This window comes from Equus przewalskii, chromosome 29 (genome assembly GCF_037783145.1).
Source record: "Equus przewalskii isolate Varuska chromosome 29, EquPr2, whole genome shotgun sequence".
NCBI lineage: Eukaryota > Metazoa > Chordata > Mammalia > Perissodactyla > Equidae > Equus > Equus przewalskii.
The window spans coordinates 37,801,324-37,828,592 of NC_091859.1; the positions used below are offsets into that span (position 1 = coordinate 37,801,324).

Below are 27,269 nucleotides of genomic sequence, written 5' to 3' on the forward strand. Positions count from 1 at the left end.
GGCTTAGAGTGAAGGGATGGAAGACAATACTCCAAGCTATGGCCAACAAAAGAAAGCTAGTAGTGCCATACTTTTATAGACAAAGCAGACTTCAAGTTACAAAAGACAATGAGAAACAAAGAGGGGCAATATGTAATGATAAGAGGGACATTCCACCAAGAGAACATAACACTTATTAATATATATGCATCTAAAACAGGGGCAACAACGTACATAAAGTAAATATTAACAGACCTAAAGGGAGAAATTAACAGCAACACAATAATAGGAGGGGACCTCAACACACCACTTACTTCAATGGACAGATCATCCAGACAAAAAGTGAAGAGGAAAATAGTAGATTTAAATGAAATACTCAACCAGGTGGACTTAATAGACATATATAGAGCATTCCATCCAAAAACAGCAGAATATACATTCTTCTCAAGTGCCCATAGAACATTCTCTTAAGATAGACCATATATTGGGTAACAAGGCAAGCCTCAATAAATTCAAGAAGATTGAAATCATCCCAACCATCTTTTCTGACCACAATGGTATGAAGCTAGAAATCAACCACAAGAACAAAACTGTGAAAGTCAGAAATATGTGGAGACTAAAACACACTATTGAACAACCACTGGATCACTGAAGATATCAAAGAGGAAATTAAAAAATACCTGGAGACAAACGAAAATGAAAATACAACATACCAACTCTTATGGGATGCAGCAAAACCAGTCATAAGAGGGAAATTCATAGCAATACAGGCTCACCTCAACACACAAGAAAAATCTCAAATAAATCATCTTAAAATGCACCTAACAGAGCTAGAAAAAGAACAGACAATGCCCAAAGTCAGCAGAAAGAGGGAAATAATAAAAATCAGAGCAGAAATAAATGAAACAGAGACTAAAAAATAGTAAAAAGGATCAATGAAACTAAGAGCTGGCTCTTTGAGAAGATAAACAAAACTGACAAACTCTTAGCCAGACGCACCCAGAAAAAAAGAGAGAAGGTTCAAATAAATAAAATTAGAAATGAAAGAGGAGAAATTATAACAGATACTGCAGAAATACAAAGGATTATAAGAGAACACTATGAAAAACTATATGCCCAAAAATTCGATAACCTAGAAGAAATGGATGAATTCCTAGCCCCATACAACCTCCCAAAACTGAATTAAGAAGAAACAGAGAATCTGAATAGACCAATCACAAGTACAGAGATTGAAACAGTAATCAAAAAACCTCCCAAAAAACAAAAGTCCAGGACCAGATGGATTCTCTGGAGAATTCTACCAAACACTCAAAGAAGATTTAGTACCTGTCCTCCTCAAACTATTCCAAAAAATTGAAGAAGAAGGAACACTTCCTAACACATTCTATGAGGCCAACATCACCCTGATACCAAAACCAGACATGGACAATATGAAGAAGGAAAACTACAGGCCAGTATCACTGATGAATTTAGATGCAAAAATCTTCAACAAAATATTGGCAAACTGAATACAGCAATACATTAAAAGAATCATACACCAGAATCAACTGGGATTCATTCCAGGGACTCAAGGATGGTTCAACATCCGCAAAACAAACAATGTGATACACCACATTAAAAAAATGAATAAAAATCACAAGATCATCTCAACAGATGCAGAGAAAGCACTGAACAAGATCCAACATCCATTTATGATAAAAACTCTCAATAAAATGGGTATTGAAGGAACGTACCTCAACATAATAAAGGCCATATACAACAAACCCACAGTCGACATCATACATAATGGCGAAAAACTGAAAGCCATCCCTCTGAGAACAGGAACAAGACAAGGGTGCCCACTCTTGCCACTCCTATTCAACACAGTACTGGAGGTATTGGCCAAAGCAATTAGGCAAGAAAAAGAAAGAAAAGGAATCCAAAGTGGAAAGGAAGAAGTGAAACTTTCGCTGTTTGCAGATGATATGATTCTATATATAGAAAACTCTAAAGAATACACCAGAAAACTACTAAAAATAATCAACAACTACAGCAAAGTTGCAGGGTACAAAATCAATTCTAAAAAATCAGTTGCATTCCTATACACTAACAATTAACTAGCAGAAAAAGAAATCAAGATTACAATCCCATTTACAATTGCAACAAAAAGAATAAAATACCTAGGAATAAACTTAACCAAAGAGGTGAAAGACCTGTACACTGAAAACTGTAAGTCATTATTGAAAGAATTTGAGGAAGACATAAAGAAATGGAAAGCTATTCCATGTTCATGGGTCAGAAGAATAAACATAGTCAAAATGTCCATACTACCTAAAGCAATCTACAAATTCAATGCAATCCCAATCGGAATCCCAGTGACATTATTCACAAAAATAGAACAAAGAATCAAAAAATTCATATGGAACAAAAGACCCCTAATAGCCAAAGCAATCTTGAGAAAAAACAACAAAGCTGGAGGCATCAGAATCCCTGACTTCAAAACATACTACAAAGCTATGGTAATCAAAATAGCATGACACTGGCACAAAAACAGACAAACAGATCAATGGATCAGAGTTGAAAGCCCAGAAATAAAACCACACATCTATGGACACTTAACCTTTGACAAAAAAAGCCAAGAATATACAATGCACAAAGGGAAGTCTCTTCAATAAATGGTGTTGGGAAAACTGGACAGCTACGCGCAAAAGAATGAAAGTAGACCATTATCTTGCACCATACACAAAAATTAACTCCAAATGGATTAAAAATTTGAATGTAAAAACTGAAACCATAAACATCCCAGAGGAAAATATAACCAGTACACTCTCTGACATTGGTCATAACCGCATCTTTTCAAATACCACGTCTACGTGGGTAAGGAAAACAAAAGAAAAAGTTAACAAATGGGACTACATCAGACTAAAAAGCTTCTACAAAGCAAAAGAAATCATCAACAAAATGGAAAGACACTCACCAACTGGGAGAAAATATTTGCAAATCATTTATCAGACAAGGGGTTGATATTCAAAGTATATAAAGAACTCACATAACTCAACAACAACAAAAAACAAACAACCCAATCAAAAAATGGGCAGAGGATACGAATAGACATTTTTCAAAGGAATATATACAGATGGTCAACAGGCACATGAAAAGATGCTCAACATCACTAAGCATTAGGGAAATGAAAATCAAAACTACAATGAAATATCACCTATACCAGTCAGAATGGCTGCAATTACCAAGACCAAAAATAACAAATGTTGGAGTGGCTGTGGAGAAAAGGGAATGCTCATACACTGCTGGTGGGAATGCAAACGGGTACAGCCACTATGGAAAACAGTACGGAGATTCCTCAAAAACTAAAAATAGAAATACCATATGACGGAGCTATCCCACTACTGGGTATCTACCCAAACAACTTGAAATCAACAATCCAAAGTAACATAGGTACCCCTATGTTCATTACAGCACTATTCACAATAGCCAAGACACAGAAACAATCCATCAACTGATGACTGGATAAAGAACATGTGGTGTGTGTGTATATATATACACAAAGGAATACTACTCAGACATAAAAAAAAAACACACAAAATCATCCCATTTGCAACAACATGGATGGACCTGGAGGGTATTATGCTAAGAGCAAAATAAGCCAGGCTGAGAAAGACTAACACCATATGATTTCACTTATATGCGGAATATAAACAAACACATGGACAAAGAAAACAGTTGAGTGGTTACCAGAGGCGGGGGGGTGGAAAGTGGGCACAGGGGGTCAAGGGGAGCACTTGTGTGGTGACAGACAAGAAATAATGTACAACTGAAATTTCACAATGATGTAAAGTATTATGAATCTCAATTTTAAAAAAATAAAAAACCCAAATATAACAATTATAACATACTGCCACATCTGCTTCAGATTTTTTTATGAAATAGAACATGGCAGGTAAGTTGGTTTCCCTGCTCATTCCACTGTCTTCCCTCCCCTTCACAAGTAAAATCCTGCTAAAATATATCTTCTTCTTTTTTTTTTTTTAAAGATTGGCACCTGAGCTAACAACTGTTGTCAGTCTTCTTTTTTCTTTTTATTCTTCTCCCCAAAGCCCCCCAGCACATAGTTGTAGATTCTAGTTGTGAGTGCCTCTGGTTGTGCTATGTGGGACGCCGCCTCAGTGTGGCCTGATGAGTGGTGCCAGGTCCCTGACCAGGATCCGAACCAGCAAAACCCTGAGCCACCGAAGCAGAGCGCACGAACTTAACCACTCAGCCATGCGGCGGCCCCAAAATATATCTTCTTCTAATCTATGTTTTTAAAATAACTTTGTAACATATACATGGATCCATGGATAACAGTATTGTTTTGTTTTGTTTTTCACAATCATAAGTGGTATCACAAGTAACTTCTTGTAACTTGCTTTTTTCCTCAACATAACGTTTCCAGGATGTATCTGTGTAGACACACACAGACCTGGTTTGTCCACTCTGACTGTGTTATAGTAATAAATTGCATTAAAATACCACTGCTTGCTTATCTAGTCCTCTAATATTGGATAATTTGTCTCCAAATTTTTCCTGTTACAAATATAACAAACAAAAATACTTGTACATGTTTCCCTTTGCATAAATGCAAGGCTCACTCTGTAAGGTATATATACACATCTACCTAGAACTGCTGGTTCATAGGATTTATTCATCTTCAACTTCACAACATCTTGCCAACAATTACACATCCTTCAACAGTGTATTAGGGTTTCTCCTCCCCACAGCCTTGTTAACAATTGATAATATTCAACTATATAAAGTTTGCACAATTGAAGTGTGTGAAACAGTATCTTATTATTTGAGAATGAGTCAATTTTTATAGTTTTATTAGACAAATGGGCTTTCCCTTCTGTAATATTTCTATTTCTAGATCATTACGTATATGAAATATGCAACTTATTCCTTTCTTGTGTTCACCCACAGTCATATACTACAGAATTTTAAACTTTGCAATTTTTGAACAAAAAAAATTTCTTTATAATTATGATTTTCAAGTTGGCATAAGCCTTTAGGAAAATGATGATACAGGGTATCTTTAATAAAGGCATCCCATGTGTCAGAATTTCATATAGCTCTAATTAGCAAAAAGGGTAGTTATTTTACCCACAGACAAATAATTTGGTCTTATTTTTTTTAAATAACAGCTTTATTAGGATATAATTCACCTATCATAAAATCTACCCTTTCGAAGTGTACAATTCAGTGGGTTTTACTATATTCACAAAGTTGCACAACCATCACCACTATCTAATTCCAGAACATTTTCATCACCCTAAAAAGAAACTCTGTATCCATTTAGTTGTCACTTTCCAATTCCCTTCTCTTCCAGCCCCCAGCTACTATTAATCTACTTTCTGTAGATTTCTGTAGAAATTTATCAATTTATTCTTACTCGTCTAAAAGACTTCCCTAGGTCACTTCCTTCAATTCAGCCACAGAATAAAGCTTTTAACTCTTACACACACACACACACACACACACACACACGCCCTTCTCTATATAGAAGGCAGTCTAACTTTGACTCCCTTGGGAAAAGGCACAATTTGTTCACAAATCAGGGTAAACCTAGCTAACAACATATGAATACTATTAGCTCCTTTGACATTACAATTATACTAGCCCAAAACTCAGTTCACATACAGTATCACATCACTGTTCTGCCATCAACCTTTGTTCAAACAGGAAATCTGACCACGATTACACGGGGGTGAGCTGAACACGAGGCCCTTAGTTAGGCACCACAATGTTAAGTGCCTCATTGGACGGAAGCAGCCAATAGATTTTACGGCACATGTTCTCTCTCTTTTACCTAGTGAAGTAAAAAGTCTTTAACAAATAGGGTTGAGAAACAGCCTGAAGAGTCTGAGTGCCCCCAAACAACTCTACCTGATTAAAGCACCAGAGCTTTGTTTTGCCTGTTTTCACAGGGTTATAACAGATGTCCACCAATCCTCTCAATAACTTGAAAGCAAATATAGTCACAGGTCAGATAGCTCACTGGCACCTAGGAGAAAGAGCTACAAGGTTTAGCGAAAAACAAATTGTATAATAAGGAAACCATAGCCCCCCATGTGACACCAGGGGCCCAGCTCACAAACAGCACAGTCATAACTTTGGTAATAACCTTATCTTTTCTGGTGCTAAACTTTCCTGCAATAGGGCTTCAGAATGAAAGTGGAGGGTTTCCAACCATCAAAGTAATGCCTTCCCCAGCTTTACCTCTGGCTGAACTATGCACACGCAAGGCATAAAACATAATACAAAAGAACGCTGCAAGGAATTAGCCTTGCCACTCAAGGAAAGCATGCAAAGGAGGCAGAGCTCAAAAGGCTCTCTAGGTGGATCCTGCAATCGTGACCACAGAGCAGTTCACCGAAAGTGCAGAGGAAGGGGCTCTGTATCTACATTTTTCACCCTCACTGTGGCACATATAATTGTCATCTGCTTAGTACTTTATACATCCAGACTATTTTATAATCACACTTCTGGAATTATTCCATCACAAGAATCAAGTGTGATAGATTAAAATTTATTTTCCTTCTTCTAGACATTCAGATTACAACAGATGGGAGAAAATCAGGACAGCAAAGTAGAGAAACAGACTCTTCCCCTTATCAAAAAGATGGTAGAATTGCTGAATTTTAGGGTGTGAAGAAATTTGGGTATCTAACGATTTCAGATGATGAAGAAACCAAAGCTCAGAAGAGTTATAAGCAATTTGCTCCGTGTCACCAAAGGAATTAGTGGCAAAGCCAGGAGGACAACCCTGGCCTCCTTACTCCCAACTCAGCATTGCCACACTATTATATTTCTTTTCTGTAAACAAATAATGAAATAGGTGTGGAGGATTCTGGGCTGTTTGGTTCAGCACACTATCTGGTCTTTTAAAATGCCAAATCTCTCCTCATACCGGATTACAAAAAAAAAAAGTTACAACAAAATCCAGAGCAGTTACCATTTCTGCCAATCTGAAAGGAAAAGCAGATCAATAAAATGAGCCAGGCAATGCAGTGGAATTAAAGGGAATATAGAAGGATTACGAGGACAGCAAACAAGGAAACAGGGATGAGAAGACTGTTTAGGCCTCAGTGCTACTGAGCAAGAGGGCTCCATGGTATAACTTGTTCTAGATATCTGAAAGTCAATGATTACTACTTTAACTTTTAATTTTTATAAGTACTTTTAAATATTTATATAAATATTATATAAGCTTTTTTAAAATAACATGGGTTAGATTTACAATAAAAAGCAAGAGTCACTGGGATATTAAGACCAGAATAACGTTTTTTTTGTTTTTTAAAGATTGGCACCTGAGCTAACAACTGTTGCCAATCTTTTTTTTTTTTCTTCCTGCTTTTTTCTCCCCAAATCCCCCTAGTCTATAGTTGTATATTTGAGTTGCGGGTCCTTCTAGTTGTGGCATGTGGGATGTCGCCTCACCATGGCCTGATGAGCAGTGCCACATCCACACCCAGGATCTGAACCTGGTGAAACCCTGGGCCACCGAAGTGGAGCGCATGAACTTAACCACTCGGCCACAGGGCCAGCACCCAGAATAACATTTTAAAATCATCGTTCACACAGCAGAAAGGAGAACAGAGCTGGGTGGGGGCAGAACATGAGAGGACAGAGGAAGTGAAATTAGGGGGCTACTGGTGAAGTCTAAGACAGAGATGAAGGTGGCTTAGCCAAGTGCAGTAGTGGAGCAGACAGTCAGAAACAGTCAAACTTGGTTATTCCTGGAATGCAAGGATGGTTCAACATATGCAAATCAATTAACATGATAAACTGCATTAACAGAATGAAGGACAATAATCACGTGATCAACTCAAAAGACGCAGAAAAAGCATTTGATAAAATCTGACACTATTTCATGATAAAAACTCTCAACAAACCAAGAATAAAAGGAAATGACCTCAACATAATAAAAGCTATACACAAAAAGTTTATAGCTAACATCATACTCAACAGTGAAAAACTGAAGTTTTTCCACTAAGATCAGGAACAAGGCAAGAATGCCCACTCTCACCACTTCTGTTTACCATGGTACTACTGGAAGCCCTAGCCAGAGTAATTAGGCAAGGGAAAAAAAATAAAGGCAACCAAATCAAAAGGAAGAAATAAAATTGTCCCTGTTTGCAGACAACATGAACTTATACACAGAAAACTCTAAAGACTCCAGAAAAAAAAAACCATTAGAATAAAGGAATTTAGTAAAGTTGTAGGATACAAAATCAATATACACTAATGAATAGATTATCTAAAAAGGAAATTAGGAAAATAAACCATTTACAAAAGCATCAAAAGAATAAAATACTAGGGAATAAATTTAACTAAGAAAGTAAAGACTTGTACACCAAAAACTACAAAACATTAATGAAAGAAATAAAGACACAAATGGAAAGACATCCCATGTTCACGGATTGGAAGATTTATTGTTAAACTATCCCAGGCCAGCCTGGTGGCACGGTAGTTAAGTTTGCATGCTCCACTTCGGTAGCCCAGGGTTTGCAGGTTCAGATCCTGGGTGCAGACTACACACCACTCATCAAACCATGCTGTCGTGGCATCCTACGTATAAAATAGAAAAAGACTGGCAAAGATATCAGCTCAGTAGCAATCTTCCTCAAGCAAAAAGAGGAAGACTGGCAAGAGTCGTTAGCTCAGGGCCAATCTTCCTCACACACAAAAAATCCATACTATCCAAAGCAATCACAGATTCAGTGCATTCCCTATCAAAATCCTAATGGTATTTTCTTACAAAAATAGAAAACACAATTCTAAAATTCATATGGAACCACAAAAGATGCCAAATAACCAAAACAATCTTGAAAAAAGAACAAAGCTGGAGGTATCATACTTTCTGATTTCAAAATATATTACAAAGCTACAGTAATTAAAACAGTATGGTACGGGCCTCAAGACTGACATATAGATCAATGGAAAAGAACAGAGAGCTGGGAAATAAACCCACTGACCACAAATCATAAAACCCCTGACGTTTAACAAGGATGCCAAAAACATACAATGAGGAAAGGATAGCCTCTGCAACAAATGGTGTTGGGAAAACTGGATATCTACATGCAAAAGAACGAAACGGGACCCTTATCTTATACCATACACAAAAATCAAATCAAAATTGATTATGGACTTAAATGTAAGACCTGAAACTGTAAAACTCCTAGAAGACAACACAGGGGAAAACCTTCATGACATTAGTCTTGGCAATGATTTCATGGATATGATACCAAAACCACAGACAACAAAAGCAAAAAGAGACAAATGGGACTATACCAAACAAATAAGCTTCTGCACAGCAAAGGAAACAATCAATGGAGGAAAAAAGCAACCTACAGAACAAGAGAAAAATACTTGCAAATCATGTATATGACAAAGAGCTAATTCTAAAATTTTTAAAGGAACAGCTACAACAGCAAAAAACCTAAAAACTCAATTTAAAAATAGGCAAGGACTTGAATAGGCATTTCTCCAAAGACAAACAAATGGCCAACAGGTATATGAAAAAATGCTCAATATCACTAATCATCAGGGAAGTGAAAATCAAAACCACAATGAGCTATCACCTCATACCCGTTAGGATGGGTATTACTCAAAAAACAAAACACAACAAGTGTTGGCGAGGATGTGGAGAAACTGGAACCCTTGTATATTGTTGGTGGGAATGCAAAATAATACAACCATCATGGAAAACAGCAGGAAGGTACCTCAAAAACAGTAAAAATAGAACCACCATATGATCCAGCAATTTCACTTCTGGGTATTTGCCCAAAATAACTGAAGTCAGGACTTCAAAGAAATATAAGCACTACCATGTTCAAGGGAGCATTATTCACAATAGCCAAGATGTGGAAAAAACCTAATGGATTCATGGATTTTTTTAAATGTGGTATATACATACAATGGAATATTACTCCACCTTAAAAAAATAAAAGGAATCCTGCAATATGCAACAACATAGACTAAAGACATTATGCTAAGTGAAATAAGCCAGCCACAGAAAGACAAATACCACATGATTCCACTTATACGAAGTATTTAAAATTATCAAATTCATGGAAGAATAGAATAGTGATGGTCAGGGACTAGGGGGAAGGTTAAAGAGGAAGCTGCTAACCAATGGGTATAAAATCTCAGTTATCCAAGACGACTAAGTTCTAGAGATCTGCTGTACAACACTAGGGATACAGACAACATTAAGTGTTCCTACCGTAACAAATAAAATAAATTTTAAAAAAGAAAAGAAACAGTCAGAATTGGGATATATTTTAAAGCTTGGGTTAGAATCTCATGAACATATATCCTACAGGAGTATTTTTCAAATTGCAATTTGTAATACACAGGTCGCAGAACCAGTTTAACAGACCAAGGTCAACATTTTGCAATTAAATAAAATAGAAACTATCAGATTGTACCACATGTAGAAGGGTATTATTTCATGAAACTTTTGTTTCAGATATCTATATACTTCTGTGTATAATTGGATCCTAATATAAAATGTCTCCAATTACGAGTCACAGCCAAAAAAGTTTGAGAAACACTGCCCTAGGAAGTTGAGAATACTTCTCTTCTCTAAAATCTTTGTCAAAGTTCTACTTCAGGCTCAAGTAAACAAGCTACAACAGGTTTAATTACATACCTAATATAATCTTATTGATCTGCCAAAAAATACAACATTTGGTCTTTGAAAAAGAAAAAGAAAAGAAAGAAAGAACAGTACAAGCAATATTCAAGCATTGTTGGAATGCCAGGCACAAATTATGTTATTTCTACCAACAATGGAGATATACAGATTACTAAAGAAATATAATGCCAATTTTCTTTAACCACTAAACCATTCTAACCATTCAACTACTCCTAAAAGTAGGTATTAACACCACCAACGCACATTCATAATAGCAACGCTTTCAGAATTTTCAGTAAAATACCTTACTCTCTCAAATGAGAAAATACGGCCTAATTCCTGAAGAATTTTACCACAGCTCTGAAAGATTCTTTCAGTAAACTTCCTGCCTTAAGCAATAACTTTTTTTAATAACTGAGATAAAATAAAACATTATCTACCAATTCACCAAGCTTTTAGGTTCAACTAGCTCTGTCTCTCAACAGCAATGTTACCGGCATCTTGAGTCAGTAATTCTTCGTTTTCGACTGTTATCCTTGGTCCCTCACCACTAAATGCCAGTGGTGCATCTCCTCTCTCCCCCACAGTCACTGTGACAACGAAAAACGTCCCCATGCTTTTTCTAAATATGCTCTGGAGCTAGAGTACCTCTCCCACTGAGAAACACTGAAAAATTTAGCTGATACTCTCCTTAGATCAACTGACTGTCACAAAATGAATTGTGGCCTCTGATTCAGAGCAGAGACGTCAGGCAGCTATCAGTGCCTTGAATTTAACCATTTCCAAGGTAGCATTAAGATCATACAGCCTAAGAGGGGAAGAGTGGTGGGGGGAGGACAAAAGGGGTAAAAAGGCATATTCGTATGGTGACAGATGGCAATTACACTTTTTGGTGGTGAGCACAATGTAGTCTACACAAAGTCAAAATATAATGATGTACACCTGAAATGTACATAAATGTTATAAACCAACGTCACCACAGTAAAAAAAAAAAAAAGAAACGAAAAGAAAAGATCAGGGGCCAGCCTGGCAGTGCAGCGGTTAAGTTCACACGTTCTGCTTCAGCAGCCCAGGGTTTGCCGGGTCATATCCTGGGTGTGGGCCTATGCACCACTTGTCAAACTATGCTGTGGCAGGTGTCCCACATATAAAGTAGAGGAAGATGGGCACAGATGGTAGCTCAGGGCCAGTCTTCCTCAGCAAAAAGAGGAAGATTGGAGGCAGATGTTAGCTCAGGGTTAATCTTCCTCAAAGCAAAAAAAAAAGATCATATGGTCTAAGTAGAAAGAATATTTACCACCTTTTTCCCAGCACAAGGCAGTCCTTGGGTGTTATTTTCAAAGTGATATGCAGCAAATATAGACATTTAAGAAAAAAACAGGTTAACATATGGATTCTACATGTATTCTAAGTTAAAAGTGAATCTACATTTCCCCCAAGTTTCACAAAGAAAGGATGGAACAGAGAAAATTACAGAAGAAATGTCTAAGATTATTTCCTTGAACCAAGTCTACAGGTACATTTATATGTTGATGTATACATGTATAGTGCAGAGATTTAAGGGAAAAGTCACTGAGTAATACGTGATAAGTTATACCAGAAGAATATACAGCACTTACTGAACACCTGCGACCAGAAACAGCGGCAAATGCTTAGTCAATCCTTGCAGCAAGCTTATGAGGGTATTATTTTCCCTATTACACAGAGGAGAATACTGAGGCACAGAAAAGTTAAACAACTTGTTCAAGATCACCCACTGATTAAGCGGCTAAGCCAGGGATCAAACCCAGATCAACTCCAGAGCCCTCATCAAGAACTGGATTGTTTCAAGGCCCACGTAAGAAGACTGGAAGAGGGGATTTTAAAAGCAGGAAAGAACTTGTCTGCAAACTATGAAAAATGTTAATACTCCACTAAAGTGCAATTATGAAAAGGTTATCAGCAAAAATTCCTATGACCCAAAAAAACTAGAGTTTCATCCCAAGGCTCTTAAGCAATTGTATTTAAACTCTGCACTTAAAAGTTCACAATGCAAAGAAGCTCAAATTATATGAACTCTGAACTCCATTTTGTACATATTGCCTTTCACATAATACTCAATTTCTTAAACACTGTTAACCAGTTTAGCGTGTTGCTTAAGAGGCATTTCTATTGTTGACAACCACATGGTACTTCTGTACAAGAGACATCAAAAGGAAATAATCAGTATTACCCTAATCAATTACATACCACAAAGGGACAAAGGCACCCACACAATGGATAAATCTGGCCGACAGGAACTAAACCAAATGTGAGATTTAACATCACCGTTAACAGAACAAACTAACATGTGGGCCTCCTGATGTTCAGCACTAAGAAAGACAAAACATCCTGTCCACAATATTCATCCTGACACTACTCAAGGGGAAATAGATAAATTCAAATTGAGGGATATTCTGCAAAACAACTGGTCTCTCAAAATGTCAGTGTCATGAAAGATATCTCTCCCTTCTTAAAACAGGGCTAGGAACTGTTTTAGAGCAGGAGACATGACAACTAAATGCAATGTAATTCTTGATTGTTTTTGTTTTTTGGGTTTTTTGCTGAGGAAGATTAGCCCTGAGCTAACAACTGTGTCAATCTTCCTCCACTTTACACGTGGGTCACCACCACAGCATGGTTCACAAGTGGTGTAGGACCGCACCCAGGATCTGAACCCCCAAATCCGGGCTGCCAAAGCAGAGCATGCTGAACTTCACCACTATGCCACAGGGCCAGCCAATTGATTGAATTTTAGTTTTTAAAGTAAGCTACAAAGGACATTATTATAACGATGGAAATGTACAATATGGACTGTACGTTAGATGATCTTATGTCAATACTAAAGTTCCTGAGTGTGATCATTATATTGTGGTTGTGCAGGAGAAACGTTCTTACTCTTTGGAAATGAATGCTGAAGTATTTAGGAGTAAAGCGTCATTATATCTGCAACTAACCCTTAAATGCTTCAGCAAAATATAAATATGTGTGTGTGTGTGTGTGTAAAGAAAGAGAGAGAACACAAATGTGGAAAATGTTCAATTGATAACTCTAGTCAAAAGGGTATATGAGTGATCACTGTACTGTTCTTTAAACTTTTCTGAAGGTTTAAATATTATCAAAATAAAAGGCTGAGGTGGAAAATAATAATTCAAGACATGAAGCTCAGGAATCTTAATGTAAATATTACCTAAGGGATTAAGACAGAATAACAGAATCATTCTCTTTGGTAAAAGTAGGAAAAGAAATGAATCAAGAAGCAGAAGTCAGGGAATAAGATAGGAATTCAGACCACTGTGACTCAAACCCTTATCTTCCTTTCCTTAAACCCTAAGTACAAACATACTACTGGCAGGAATCTCAACCTACCATTTCTGAAGCAAAAGTCCTGCGTGCAGAAAAGTGATTATTCATTCATCCATCAATATTTATTAAACATCTAAGTGTCAGACTCCATGGTAGCAGCATAGCAGTATAAATAAGAGCACAGGCTCTGGAAACAGAGTGCACAGGTTCAAATCTCAGCTTCTATGGAATCCCAGCTCTACTATTTGCTATTTGAGTAACTTTTAGAAAATTACCCAATCTCTGTGTGCTTTGATAGCCTCGTTTTTAAAGGGAAGATAATAACAGTATCTACTTCAAAGGGTTGTTATGAAGACTAAATGACATAATACATGTAAAATGCTAGAACATGGCCTGGCATATATTAAAGAATCCAATAGATACTAGCTACTTTTTTTGTTATTATTAGGCACTGAAGATACAAAGTCAAAGAAGATATGGCTCCTTACCTCAGGGTTTTGCAGTCTACCTGGGGAAACAAACAAAAGAATCAATGTCCAGAGAAGAGTGTGATAAGCATTAGGGTGCAGGTATGTACTTACTGCAGAGGTGCTGTAAGAGCAGAGAGAAGGGGCACTTAAATCAAACAAAGGATAATAAAAAGTTTACTGCAAATGGGACCAGAGCTGATTTCTGAAGAATAAGAAGTTACTTCCCATGCAAAGCCAGTGATTAACCATTCTAGACAATGGCAGAAGCAGGAAAATCTTAATGGGAAGAAGCATGACAACAGTTGAGGTTAAGGCTAACGAGAATGAAAAGTATGGCAGGAAAAAAGGCAGCCAGGAGTCAGATGAGAAATGGCCTCTGTGTTAAGCTGAGGTTGAACTTTTTCCTGAAAACTACGAGGAGCCACTGTGAAGTAAAAGATATGACGTAAAGTAAAGAAGTAAAGATATGATGCGATTACATCTCCATGTCAGAAAGATCACTTGGATAGGAAGGTAGAGGGTAAATTAAAGAGGTGACAAGTCCAGAGGCAGGGAGACCAGTTAAAATTCTACTGCAGTAATACAGAGGGATAAAAACTATAGGCTTCGATCCCTAGATATACAGCCAAAAAAAATAAAAACATGCATCCACACAAAAACTTGTACACAAATGGTTATAGCAGCATCATTCAGAATAGCCAAAGAATGGAAACAAAACCCAAATGTTCACCAACTGACACATGGATTTTTAAAATGTGGTATACCATACAGTGGACTGTTACTTATCCATAAAAAAAAAAATAAAGTACTGAGACATGCTACGATATAGATGAACCTTGAAACATCATGCTAAGTGAAAGAAGTCAGTAACAAAAGAGCACATATTATATGATTGCATTTATATGAAACGTCCAGAATAGGAAAGTCTGTAGAGTCAGAAAGTAGGTTAGTGGTTATATTAGGGCTGAGGGAGAAGGGAGAGGCTGAGGAGGGGGGACGTGGGGAGTGACTGCTACTATCTAGGGGCTTTCTTTGAGGGGTAATGAAAACATTCTAAAATGTATTGTGGTGATGGTTACACAACTCTGAATAAACTAAAAACTATGGAGTTGTATACTTTAAATGGGTGAATTGTATGGTATTTGAATTATGTCTCAATAAACCAGTTTCTTGAAAAACAGGCCTAAACTGAGGTGGTAACAGGAGGGGCCTAAGTTGTTTCCCAGGTCTCTAACAATGAGTAACACGAATGAATAAGTGATTTATGCTGCACTATGAGATAACAGGATAAATAAAGAGGTGAAGGAGGAGGCAGGGGTGGGGAGAGGTAGATAAATCAAGCTTGAATGTGTTAGGTTAAAGGGACCTACGGAACATCCAAGGGGAGATGTCCAGACGGCAGCTGCACTGATAGGTCTAGGGCTTACTAGAGGTCTGGGGTGAAGAAATCACTTAGGGATCAGCAGCAAACAAGCAGTGGTTGAAACTAGACGTCTGCATGCAGAGATCCTCAAAGAGTACAATGATGAAAGCTAAAGGCTGACTAAGGTTAGACTGCCCTGGGGAACACCAGCAATGAAGAGCTACACAGAGAACGAGAAGCCCACCACAGACGCTGAGGAGCAAGAGCCAAAAAGGAAGGAGCAAAGAATACAATCTGCTGAGGACAGCAAGTTTCAGGAAAATAAAATCCTTAACAGTGTCAAAACAGCCTCAGAGGGGCCCTGCCCCTAGCACAGTGCCTGGCACATACAAGGTGCTCAATAAATATCTGATGAGCCAATTAATATAAAGAAAGAAGTATTCATTGATTTGGCAACATGGAAACAAGAATGACTGGTGACTTCCGTGAGACTATAGGGTACCTTAAGGCAAATTCAGAAAAGGTGTCTTCTTTGGGTGGGCACACAGCTTGGTAAGCAGGGCTCAGGCTGGATTTCAGCCCCCCACATACACCCTCCAGCTGGCACCCATGTGCAGTGAACAACTACAGTGGGGTAAAAGGGAATAGAGATGTGAAAGTAACAACACCAAGTATAGACTACTCTTTTATAACCTGTCTGAGAAGGAAAATACAGAAGCCTCTAGTACCAGGAAAGAGTTTCTCCAATTCTTTCTTCTTAAAACCCACCAATAAACTACACCATATACTCTCATCACCTAAATGGCTTACTGTGTATTTTGGGAGAAGGTTCAGCCAACCTTTAGAGAACATGTTCTATTTATAACCTATTTAGTCATTTTAACTAAAATGTTAAAGCTTCCATTACCAAAAAGAAACACATAACCTAGATATACACATGAACAATACAATTTTTTTAAAAACCTAAATTCTACTAGAAACAAAGGGCAAGGCCAACAGCTATAGAACTCTCACAGGCAAAAATAAAGTCACTCAGGGCCAGTCCCAGTGGGCTAGTGGTAAAGTTCAGTGCACTCCGCTTCAGCAGTCGGGGTTCAGTTCCCAGGCACGGACCTACACCACTCATGTGTCAGTGGCCATGCTGCAGCAGCAGCTCACATACAAAAAGAGGAAGATTGGCAGTGGATGTTAGCTCAGGGCAAATCTTCCTCACCAAAAAAAAAAAAAAAAAAAAAAGTCATTCCAATACTAATTGTGGTAATTTTAAAATATACCCACAAATTCTTTAATACTCCTCCATTTAAAAGGTGGAAACTGGGGCCGGCCCCGTAGCCGAGTGCTTAAGTTCGTATACTCCACTTTGGCAGCCCAGGGTTTCACCGGTTCGGATCCTGGGCACGGACACAGCACCACTCATCAAGCCATGCTGAGACAGCATCCCACATGCCACAACTAGAAGGGCCCACAACTAAAAGTATACAACTGTGTAGCAGGGGGCTTTGGGGAGAAAAAGGAAAAATAAAATCTTTAAAAAAATTTAAAAAAATAAAAGGTGGTAACTAATTCCCCTCCCCTGGAGTGTGGGCTGTACTTGGTGACTCTCTTCTAATGAACAGAATGTAGCAGAAGTGACAATATGTGACTTCTGAGATGAAATCACAAAAGGTATTATGGTTTCCTCCATATTCTCTCAGTTCAGTTGCTCTAGAGCAAAGCCAGCTGCCATCTCATGACAACATTCAAGCAGTCCTATGGAGAGGTTCATCTGGTAAAGAACTGAGGCTTCCAGTCAACAGCCAGTGAGGAACTGAGGCCTCCTGCCAACAGCCATGTGAGGGAGCTAAATCTTGGAAGTAGATCCTCCAGCCCCAGTCAAGCCTTCAGACGACCACAGCGCTGGCAGACATTATGAGTGCAACTCATGAGCCACAAGTGCTCACTTAAGCTGCTCTCAGATTCTTGTGCCAGAGAAACTATGTGAGATAATGTTTATTGTTGTTTTAAGTTTCTGAGTTTTAGGGAAATTTATTACACTGAAATAGAGAACTAATAAACTAATACACTAATAAAACTTTAAAAAGCTCAGGTATACTAGAATATTCATTTACTCTATTTACTAACCATCTGAATACTTACGCAGAGCAGAATTCTCCAAATTAGCAATATCTAATCTGTATACACAAAGGGAAATAACCAGGTAAATGATTTCCTTTAAATATAAATAAATAAGGGGCCGGCCCCGAGGCGTAGTGGTGAAGTTTGGCAGAGTCTGCTTCAGCAGCCCCAGTTCACAGGTTCAGATCCCAGGCGCAGACCTACACCACTTCCCAGCCATGCTGTGGTGGCAACCCACATATAAATGTGAAGGAAGAGTGGCACAGATGTTAGTTCAGGACTAATCTTCCTCAGCAAATAAGTAAATAAATAACAAGTGAAGTGAACAGAAACCAAGAATAATACAAGAGCTTTTACTGAGAGGCCTGAGGCATAGAATAAAATCTTTCAAGGAAAAAAAAAGACAACTTGGCATAAAAGCTAAAGCCTTTCTTTTCAAGCAAGGTTATACTTTCAAAAAGTGGTGAGAGAATGGAATAAAAATGACAAGAGAGGGATATGTCTGACGTGCAATAAGAAACTAATACATAGGGGCCGGCCCCATGACCAAGTGGTTAAGTTCACGTGCTCCGCTTCAGCAGCCGGGGTTCATCGGTTCAGATCCTGGGCATGGACCTAGCACTGCTCATCAAGCCATGCTATGGCAAGTGTCCCACACAGAAGAACTAGAATGACTTACAACTAGGATATACAACTATGTGCTGGGGCTTTGGGGAGGAAAAAAAAAACAGGAAGATTGGCAACAGATGTAAGCTTAGGGCCAATCTTCCTCACCAAAAAGCATACCTTTAAAACAAAAAAAGAAATTAATATATAAATAAGAGGAGGAAAGAAGACATGCAATAGGCAGAATGGTGGAAAACTTTGTAGGAAGAAGATTAAATTTGATGCACAACTTAAAATTTGTGCATGACTTTAAAGGAAGCTAAAAAGTGGTGTTTACAAGGGATCTTTTTGGGGTGTTGGAAATGTAACCCTGGAGTGTGGTAATGATTGCATAACGCTACGAATTTACTAAAAATCACTGAATCGTACACTTGAAACACATGAATTTTGCAGTATATCATTTATAATTCAACAAAGCTACTTTTTTAAAAGTGATATTTGTTCACTGAAGCAAGAAGGGAAAATTATATTATTAGGGTTTCTCTGACTACAGAAAAGAATTAGCCAAGAGGAAAAGTACAGTAATTCATTCAACAGACATGAAAATTTTCACAGATTAATAAATATTAATGTCTCCATTTCAGACCAATAAAGGACAGTATTGTGTCTCTGGGTAACACTCTATAGACCTTGCTAAGGCCACAAAAGCTTATTATCTTAAGAGTAGAAAGACACTAGATTTGGAAACCTTAAATACAGAATAAGGAAAAGGAACACTTCAACTTAATTTCCTATCATCTAGAAGAGAGGGGTAACAATTTACTCTGATCCCACATTATTACAAATGCCTGAGATGTAGAGATGATACCTCCTTTGAGAGAAGAATTTCAAGAGAAAATTTAAAAGCAGAAAATCAAATTCGTAAGTGTTTTAAAAGAATGTATAGTAATTTCTTGGGCTGGCCCAGTGGCGCAGCGATTAAGGTCACACATTCCGCTTCTCGACTGCCTGGGGTTCACCAGTTCGGATCCTGGGTGCAGACACGGCACCACTTGGCAAGCCATGTTGTGGCAGGCATCCCACATAGAAAGCAGAGGAAGATGGGCACTGATGTTAGCTCAGGGCCAGTCTTCCTCAGCAAAAAGAGGAGGATTGGCAGTAGTTAGCTCAGGGCTAATCTTCCTCAAAAAAAAAGAATGTACAGTAATTTCTTTATAAGCATGATAACAGTCAATTCCCTCAGCCAGTCAAAACATCCAAATGGGGAATTTTTCGGTATTTTTGGAGAAAATTAATTTGCATTGGTTCAGGGACTTTTGCAGAAGTTTCCCAAAACAGCAAGACCATATTTCATTTACCCCATTTGCACCTACAAACAGAAATCAAGCAAAATTGCACCTATAAAAAAATGCATTTCACATTTGCTTTGAGCTATGAAAATATTAACCTACTCTGACCTCTCCCGTACCAACTTCAGCAAACCCTGGGTCAACAGTCTCAACTTCCCAAAACAGCACAGGTGTCTCCAATTTCAGACCTGCTAGTCTCCTCTCTGCTGCCCATTAAATCAGTAGCAAGCCCACAAAATAAAAACAAAAACAAAAAATTCTACTAACTCATATAGGTATTTCTTTCTCCATAAAAGAATATTCTAGCAGACACAAAGAAACTAATATATATCAATATATAATTCTATTTCCTCTAAATGGCTATAATAAATGTCAAAATAGTTCAAGATAGTGATATTCTTGATATTATCTACCAAGACTTGAAAAATTGTAGTATCAATGAACTTTATATATTTCAATGAAAGAACAGAATGTGAAACTTACAGTACACCATGCCTAACCCTTAGTAGGCATTCAATAAATGTTAGTTCCTTTCTTTCCTTTCCATCAATTCTTACAGCATTTCAGTGAAATAGTGCCTGTTTATTATTACCCCAATATAAAGCAGGAGAATAGAAAGGTAATTTCCTGACTGACCACCCAGATCAGACCCTTAAAATTCAGGCCACCCAATGAGGATGACAGGATTCATTTGCAGAAGTTAAACTTTAATCTACCCTCTTCCTAGGCAGCAGTCAGTGTCAATTCCAAGGACTATGTTCCTACTGCTTTAGGAAGTGGGTCAACTGTTTTTCCTCGTAGCAATGTATTAACAGTTCCTGTTCTTTGCGACTGTGAAAGCCAGTCTCAAGAACCTACACTGCTCCTTAGTGCAGGTGCAGCAAGCGTCAAAGATTGCCATCAACCCAGAGAAGCCTATGCAGAAGTTCACAGGATTCTTGGTTGGGCGTTGTGGGGAGTACTGTCATTGTTTTTTTGGCTATCAAGTTCACTCTCCAAGTGATCCTAGTTTCCTGCACCAATACAGTGGGGTCTCCGCACACCTAAGAACATGGAAAACTAGAACTGCACGAACTAGCACTAGCCCTTACTTTGACAGGAAATGTTCTGACAGAAATAGGTTTGCAGAGCTCAGTGAAGCTGCCATCTATAGCTCTTTTTGCGGGCATCTGACACAAGACAGATATAGGAGCCAAAGCCATATCTGGTGTACTTTTGTTCAGGCCCTGCAGCTTAAGATAGGAACATAGGCATGCCGTGTCAAATCAAACTCTAGTGGTTACAGATGGACAGATTCTATCACCAGAAACAAAATTTACAGTTGTCAGTGACAGCCTGGCTACTGTCAAGACAGGCCATGTGCTGTATTGAGTCTGCCACTCACATAAGCTACTGAATTTTACAGTGACCAGAAGAATTAGCTGGCCTGTCACTTCCCACTTCCCCAAGCTGGTTTACATAATGGCTCCAATACAAGACCTTCTGCTCTCTAAGGACTGGATAATGGTGTGCGTGTGCATGTGTCTGAATTCATGGTCCTGTTCTGACTACCAAATTTTAAACTGGTTGGGCTGTTTCTTGGCATTCAATACTTCCTAACAAGATACTAGATGTAGTCTGCAACATTAGATAAATCAGGTGACAGACCATCACGGGGCCACGATAAGTGTTTCCCTAAACAATAATCAAATCTGATCTATTCTAGTTCCCTAGAACTGAAAATACTAACAAACGCCTTAGGAAAGGAGGCAGGAAAGAATAAAGAAACCTGGGACCTACCTTGTTTACAATTCCCACAGACAGACGAAATTCAATTCCATGCCAACCATACCCTTCGATCACTAAAACACAAACAGAAAAATAAAAGTTCATGCAATATAAGTAATTCCTTCAGTTCCTAACGGGTATTTGGTTTCAAAGGTAAGAAGCTGTTTCTTATCTCCTTGCTATCGTCTCCATGTGCACAACAGTGGCTGAGCTCTGTCACTGGCAAAAAGGCCCAGAGAGTTCGAGTTGAATAGGTAACACTAAGTGAGCACTTACTATATGCCAGGCACTGTTCTAAGTGCTTAAGTGTACTAATTAATTTAACCCTCACAACAACCCTATCAGATACTCTTAACTCATTTTACATCTGACAACTGACCTACACCTCTGAAAACTGCTCTTACTGGTATAAAGAAACGTCTTTTAAATAAATGTAGGTACTCTCAACCATCGTAGCTGGGCTGTCTCAATGGGTGAATCTACAAATTTCCATATTCATCCATTCATTACGTATTTCTTGAGTCCCCATAATGTGCTGAGCACTACACCAGGTGCTAAAGAAGATTCATTCTCTGCCCTTTAAGAGTTGAGAAACCAGTTGGGGAGTCAGACTAAACTACAAGAAACGGTTCAAGAAATGGAATATGCTATTACGAGGTACACTCTCTCTGTGCAATCATTCAGTAAAAAATCAATAATCTTTGGGAAAAGGAGAGAAAAGTTTCACACAGGAGGTGCCTTAAAGTTGGTCTTTTAAAAATAGGCTACATTAGCTAAGAGAGGAGCAAGCTCTTCAGGCAAGGAAACAAGAACAAAAGGCAGCAGGGACAGTAACGGTATATCTGAGGTCCTTCATAATCTGATCCCATCCAGTCTTACCAGCCTTTGCCCTGGCCACTGATCTCCCTCCTGCTTCCCATTAGCCATACCAAACTTCTTACTTCTAGGACGTACAATTTTTGATAGTTCCATTGTTTCTCCCATTGCCTGGAATGTTCTTCCCCACTTTTCCCTGGTGGGTAACAATAACTAATCGCAGTATACAAAACTCAATAAAATACAGCCACTGTTACAGTAATTTTTATAACTCAGAGTCCAACAGAAACATTTTCTACAGCCTTTTCCAATTCCCCAGAGTGAATCTACTTGCCTCTCCACCACACTCACATGGCATTTGTCCATTTCTCCGTTAGAGTGGTAAAACATTTTATTGTCCTCAGGTTTCCTTTCTTCTCTCTCTCTTACTTGTCTGAACAGCAAACATATAACTTGATACTCAAAGACCAAGCACAGTGTCTGGCACATAAGAGGTGCCCGTTATGTACTTGTTGACTGAAGGCCCAACAGACTCAAATTTACAAAATGAAAAACGGTAAGATTCTTCTAAAAAGTCAGCTCCTTTAGTACATTTAAATGACTCCGTTTCTTAAAATCTATTATAGGGGCTGGCCCCATGGCTGAGTGGTTAGGTTCGCACACTCTGCTTCAGCGGCCCAGGGTTTCGCCAGTTCAAATCCTGGGCGCGGACATGGTACCGCTCATCAAGCCATGCTGAGGCGGCGTCCCACATGCCACAACTGGATGGACCCACAACTAAAGGTATGCAACTATGTACCAGGGGCTTTGGGAGAAAAAAGGAAAAATAAAATCTTAAAAAAAAAAATCTTTTATACTTTTACATTTTCATGACTATGTCCGCTACATAATTACACCAACAATTCATGCACAAAAAAAACAAAGTGGAACCAGTAAAAACTATCAGCTGACTAGTTTTTGTTTCACAACAAAAAGAGGCCTCATCCATGCCAACTGAGAGAGAGAAATTAATTGAATTGATAATTCAGATATTGTGGCTGGTGACCTTTCTCACTGAAATGGTGCCACAGCTTTGTATACTGTATGTATGTATGTTTTAATAGATATTTATATTGGCTTTAGTCATAGATCATAGAGGTTACAAATTTAGAAGTCCAATCATAAATCCAAGGTTTATTTATAGCAACTTTCCATATGGTAGGAGTTTAAGAAGGAAAACAGCAGCCTTTTTGCCTGCCGAACGCAGAGGGTAGCAGAGCGCCAAAGGAACAAACCCTCTCCTGACTCTGCTCTTGGCACTGCTTAGAGCAGAGGAAGAAATGTGCAGGGCAAGGAGGAGCCTCACTGAAAATCAGTCACCCAAAGCAAGGGGCATTTTGAATGTCTGTGCTATTCAAGGCTTAAGTATTAATTTTATACATGCCCATGATCATTTAAAGCACAATTTGTGGCTTGGAACTTAAAAAATGTTCTAATGTGCTAGTTTGTCCACATATTAATCGAGTCAGCCAGGTTTGAACATGCCAAGCTTAAAATACTCTCTAGATCGTTATGCAAAGGTATGAGCTCAATCTCTTATTCTCAGGAAAAGGAACTTAGTCAGGGGAGAATGACTAAAGCAACAGTACTTCAACGGAAGCCATAACAGAAAGTCAACTCCTACATGTTGATGGGTTGCTTTTTTAAAATATCTGAATAGAAATAAGATATAAGCTAATGAGAGATTTCTCAAAATTATTAATTTCAAAATGAGATCTTGGATTTCTAGTTCAAAGTTGTCAGAGAATGTATCTTGAAACTGATTACTACATGAGACTGTCTTATGAAAAGGTTGTTTTAGTCATCCACTGACTAAGCCCCTTCAGAATCCAAGTCGAACTCACTTTATATTGAAATGAATTACATTTTTATGTAACAGTATTATAAGCAAAGTTCTTTTAATCTTTTATTGGCTTTAGAGAAATGCCAATAAAACCTGAAATGACTAAATTTTTATAACTAAACCTCAGAAACTCATACATTCAACCCCTTCATTTTCAGTGGAGGAACCAGTACAGAAAGGGTTCAGTGACTCGATACCAGAAACACTGGAACCAGAATCTGATTAACAGTCCAATGTATTTATTCTACTACATACTAAACACACTGCTTTATTACGACAGAAAACGTTTGGGAAATTACAACAGAAGAAAAGTTTATATAACTACACCCAGTCCCTAACTGAAGAGAATTTTATTTTTTTGAGGAAGATTAGCCCTGAGCTAAGATGTGCTGCCAATCCTCCTTTTTTTGGTGAGGAAGACAGGCCCTGAGCTAACATCCATGCCCATCTTCCTCTACTTTATATGTGGGATGCCTGCCATAGCATGGCTTGCCAAGCAGTGCCATGTCCGCACTCAGGATCCAAACCAGCAAATCCCGGGCCGACAAAGCGGAACGTGAGAACTTAATCGCTGAGCCACTGGGCCGGCCCCTGAAGAGAATTTTAAAATTAGAGCGTGCCCTGAAGATCTGGAAATGCTGTCCCTTAAAAACTTGGGCAGTTGGGCCAGGCCAGTGGCATAGTGGTTAAGTTTACCTGCTCTGCTTCGGCGGCCCAGGGTTCACCAGTTCGGATCCTGGGTGTGGACCTATACACTGCTCATCAAGCCATGATGAGGCAGCGTCCCACATAGAAGAATTAGAAGGATCTACAACTAGGACATACAACTATGTACTGAGGAGCTTTGGGGAGAAAAAACAAAAAGAGAAAGATTGGCAACAGATGATAGCTCAGGGCCAATCTTCCTCAAAAAAAAACAAAAACAAAGCTTGGGCAGTAGAAAATTATGGTAGTTATTTTCAATGCTTTTGGCTCACTACACACTCACATAGACTCTTTGCTGGAAGTTTAACTTTAAAAAGTTTTCCTGGGGCTGGCCCCGTGGCCGAGTGATTAAGTTCGCGCGCTCCACTGCAGGCGGCCCAGTGTTTCATTGGTTCGAATCCTGGGCGCGGACATGGCACTGCTCACCAAACCACGCTGAGGCAGTGTCCCACATGCCACAACTAGAAGGACCCACAAAGAAGAATATACAACTATGTACTGGGGGGCTTTGGGGGGAATAGGAAAAAAATAAAATCTTTAAAAAAATAAAAATAAAAAGTTTTCCTGAGGGGTTGGCTCAGAGGCATAGTGGTTAAATTCGTGCTCTGTTTCAGTGGCCTGGGGTTCGCAGGTTTGGATCCTAGGCATGGACCTACCCACCGCTCATCAAGCCATGGTGTGGCAGCATCCCACATACAAAAAAAATAGAGGAAGACTGGAACAGATGTTAGCTCAGGGATGATCCTCCTCAAGCAATAAGAGGAAGATCGGTAAGAGATGTTAGCTCAGGGCCAATCTTCCTCACCAAAGGAAAAAAAAAAGTTTTCCTGGGGCCAGCCCTGTGGCCTAGTGATTAAGTTCACCACAGCTGACTTCAGCAGCCCAGGTTCACTTCCTGGGCATGGACCTATACCACTCATTGGCAGCCATGCTATGGTGGCCACCCACATACAAAATGGAGCAAGACTGGCACAGAAGTTAGCTCAGAGCAAATCCTCCTCAAGGGGGAAAAGAAAAGAGGAAGATTGGCAATGGATGTTAGCTCAGGGCAAATCTTCCTCAGCAAAAAAGAAAAAGAAAAAAAGTTTTCCTTACATTCCAAAGGGGATGAGAATGTTTATAATCTAAGATAACGTTATCTTTATCTACTAAAAAATAAATTTCACACACAAAAAAAATAAGCAGTTTCATAGAATTTGGGGTCTTCTTTCAAACAAGCATCTCTTCTGAAAGAATGCTATTGTTTCATTTTAATTTAGGGGGGAAAGGATGCAAAGAATGAAAGGAAAGTAACAAAAAATGGAATGGAAGGGAGAAAAAGGAAAAAGAGGAAAGAAGAAAGAAAATCAATATACAGGTTTAACTCTGCTATCAAAAAAGGAGAAAAAAACAATTCCCAATTAAATGAATGAACTGTGGTTTTAAAGCAATCAGCCTCAACAGGATCTGGTTACATATCTCCTCAAACTGAACATCTATGAAAAAAATCTTAATCTCATTCTTCCTGATTCTCTATTTGCTCTTTTTTCCACTTGCAAGAAAGAACATTAAGTGGACTGGACCCCCTGGAGCAAGTAGGAAAGTCAGAAATGTCAATCTATGTAGCCTCCTCCAAGAGCTGGTACTGGTTGGAGGTAATGGAGCCTCAAAAGTAGAGTCGAGAGAGCCTACTGTGTTCCCAGATGTGTCTATAACCTCCTCTAGAAGAGACTATAAACCCACAAGGAGCAATATACTCTGCTGCCTTTCAAACCCACCAAGAATCTTTCCTTCCCGATTATCAGTTTAACTTGGATAGATACTTTAAAGAACAGTTACTGTAATATTTGATTAAGGCGACAAGGGAGAAAAGGAAAGAAGAGTATATACACTATGAAAGGAAGAAGGGAGGGAGGGATAAGGACGATCTGTGTAGCCTGCTGGTCAGCCCAGCTGCAGCTCTCAACCTCACACATGCTTGGTAAGGCGCTAGAAAATACAGGACATTTTACAAATGAAAAACTAAAGTCTTAAACCTTCCACTCATTCAAATTCTATCAAAGCTCCCAATTTTGCCTTCCTCTGCCCACACCCCCCAACAAGCCATGGAAGCATCTCCCATTTCACTGCGTATTAAGACTCAGACGCTGTAGCTCCAGACATGCAGATACACCTATCACTTTTTGAAACTGCAAAGCAAAATCCACTTTATAATTTTCAAGTACCTGAAGATCTATTTTCT

At 38.7% G+C, this 27,269-nt stretch overlaps 1 protein-coding gene across 4 annotated transcripts in view; it reads right to left on the minus strand.

The window, feature by feature from the left end:
* Positions 1-27,269, minus strand: part of MRTFA (myocardin related transcription factor A) — a 194,242-nt gene that overhangs the window by 137,766 nt on the left and 29,207 nt on the right. For all 4 annotated transcript variants that reach the window (XM_070600158.1, XM_070600154.1, XM_070600159.1 and 1 more), the window contains one exon: positions 21,658-21,719. The gene's annotated coding sequence lies outside the window, so the exon portion shown is untranslated. The remainder of the gene's footprint in view (positions 1-21,657; positions 21,720-27,269) is intronic.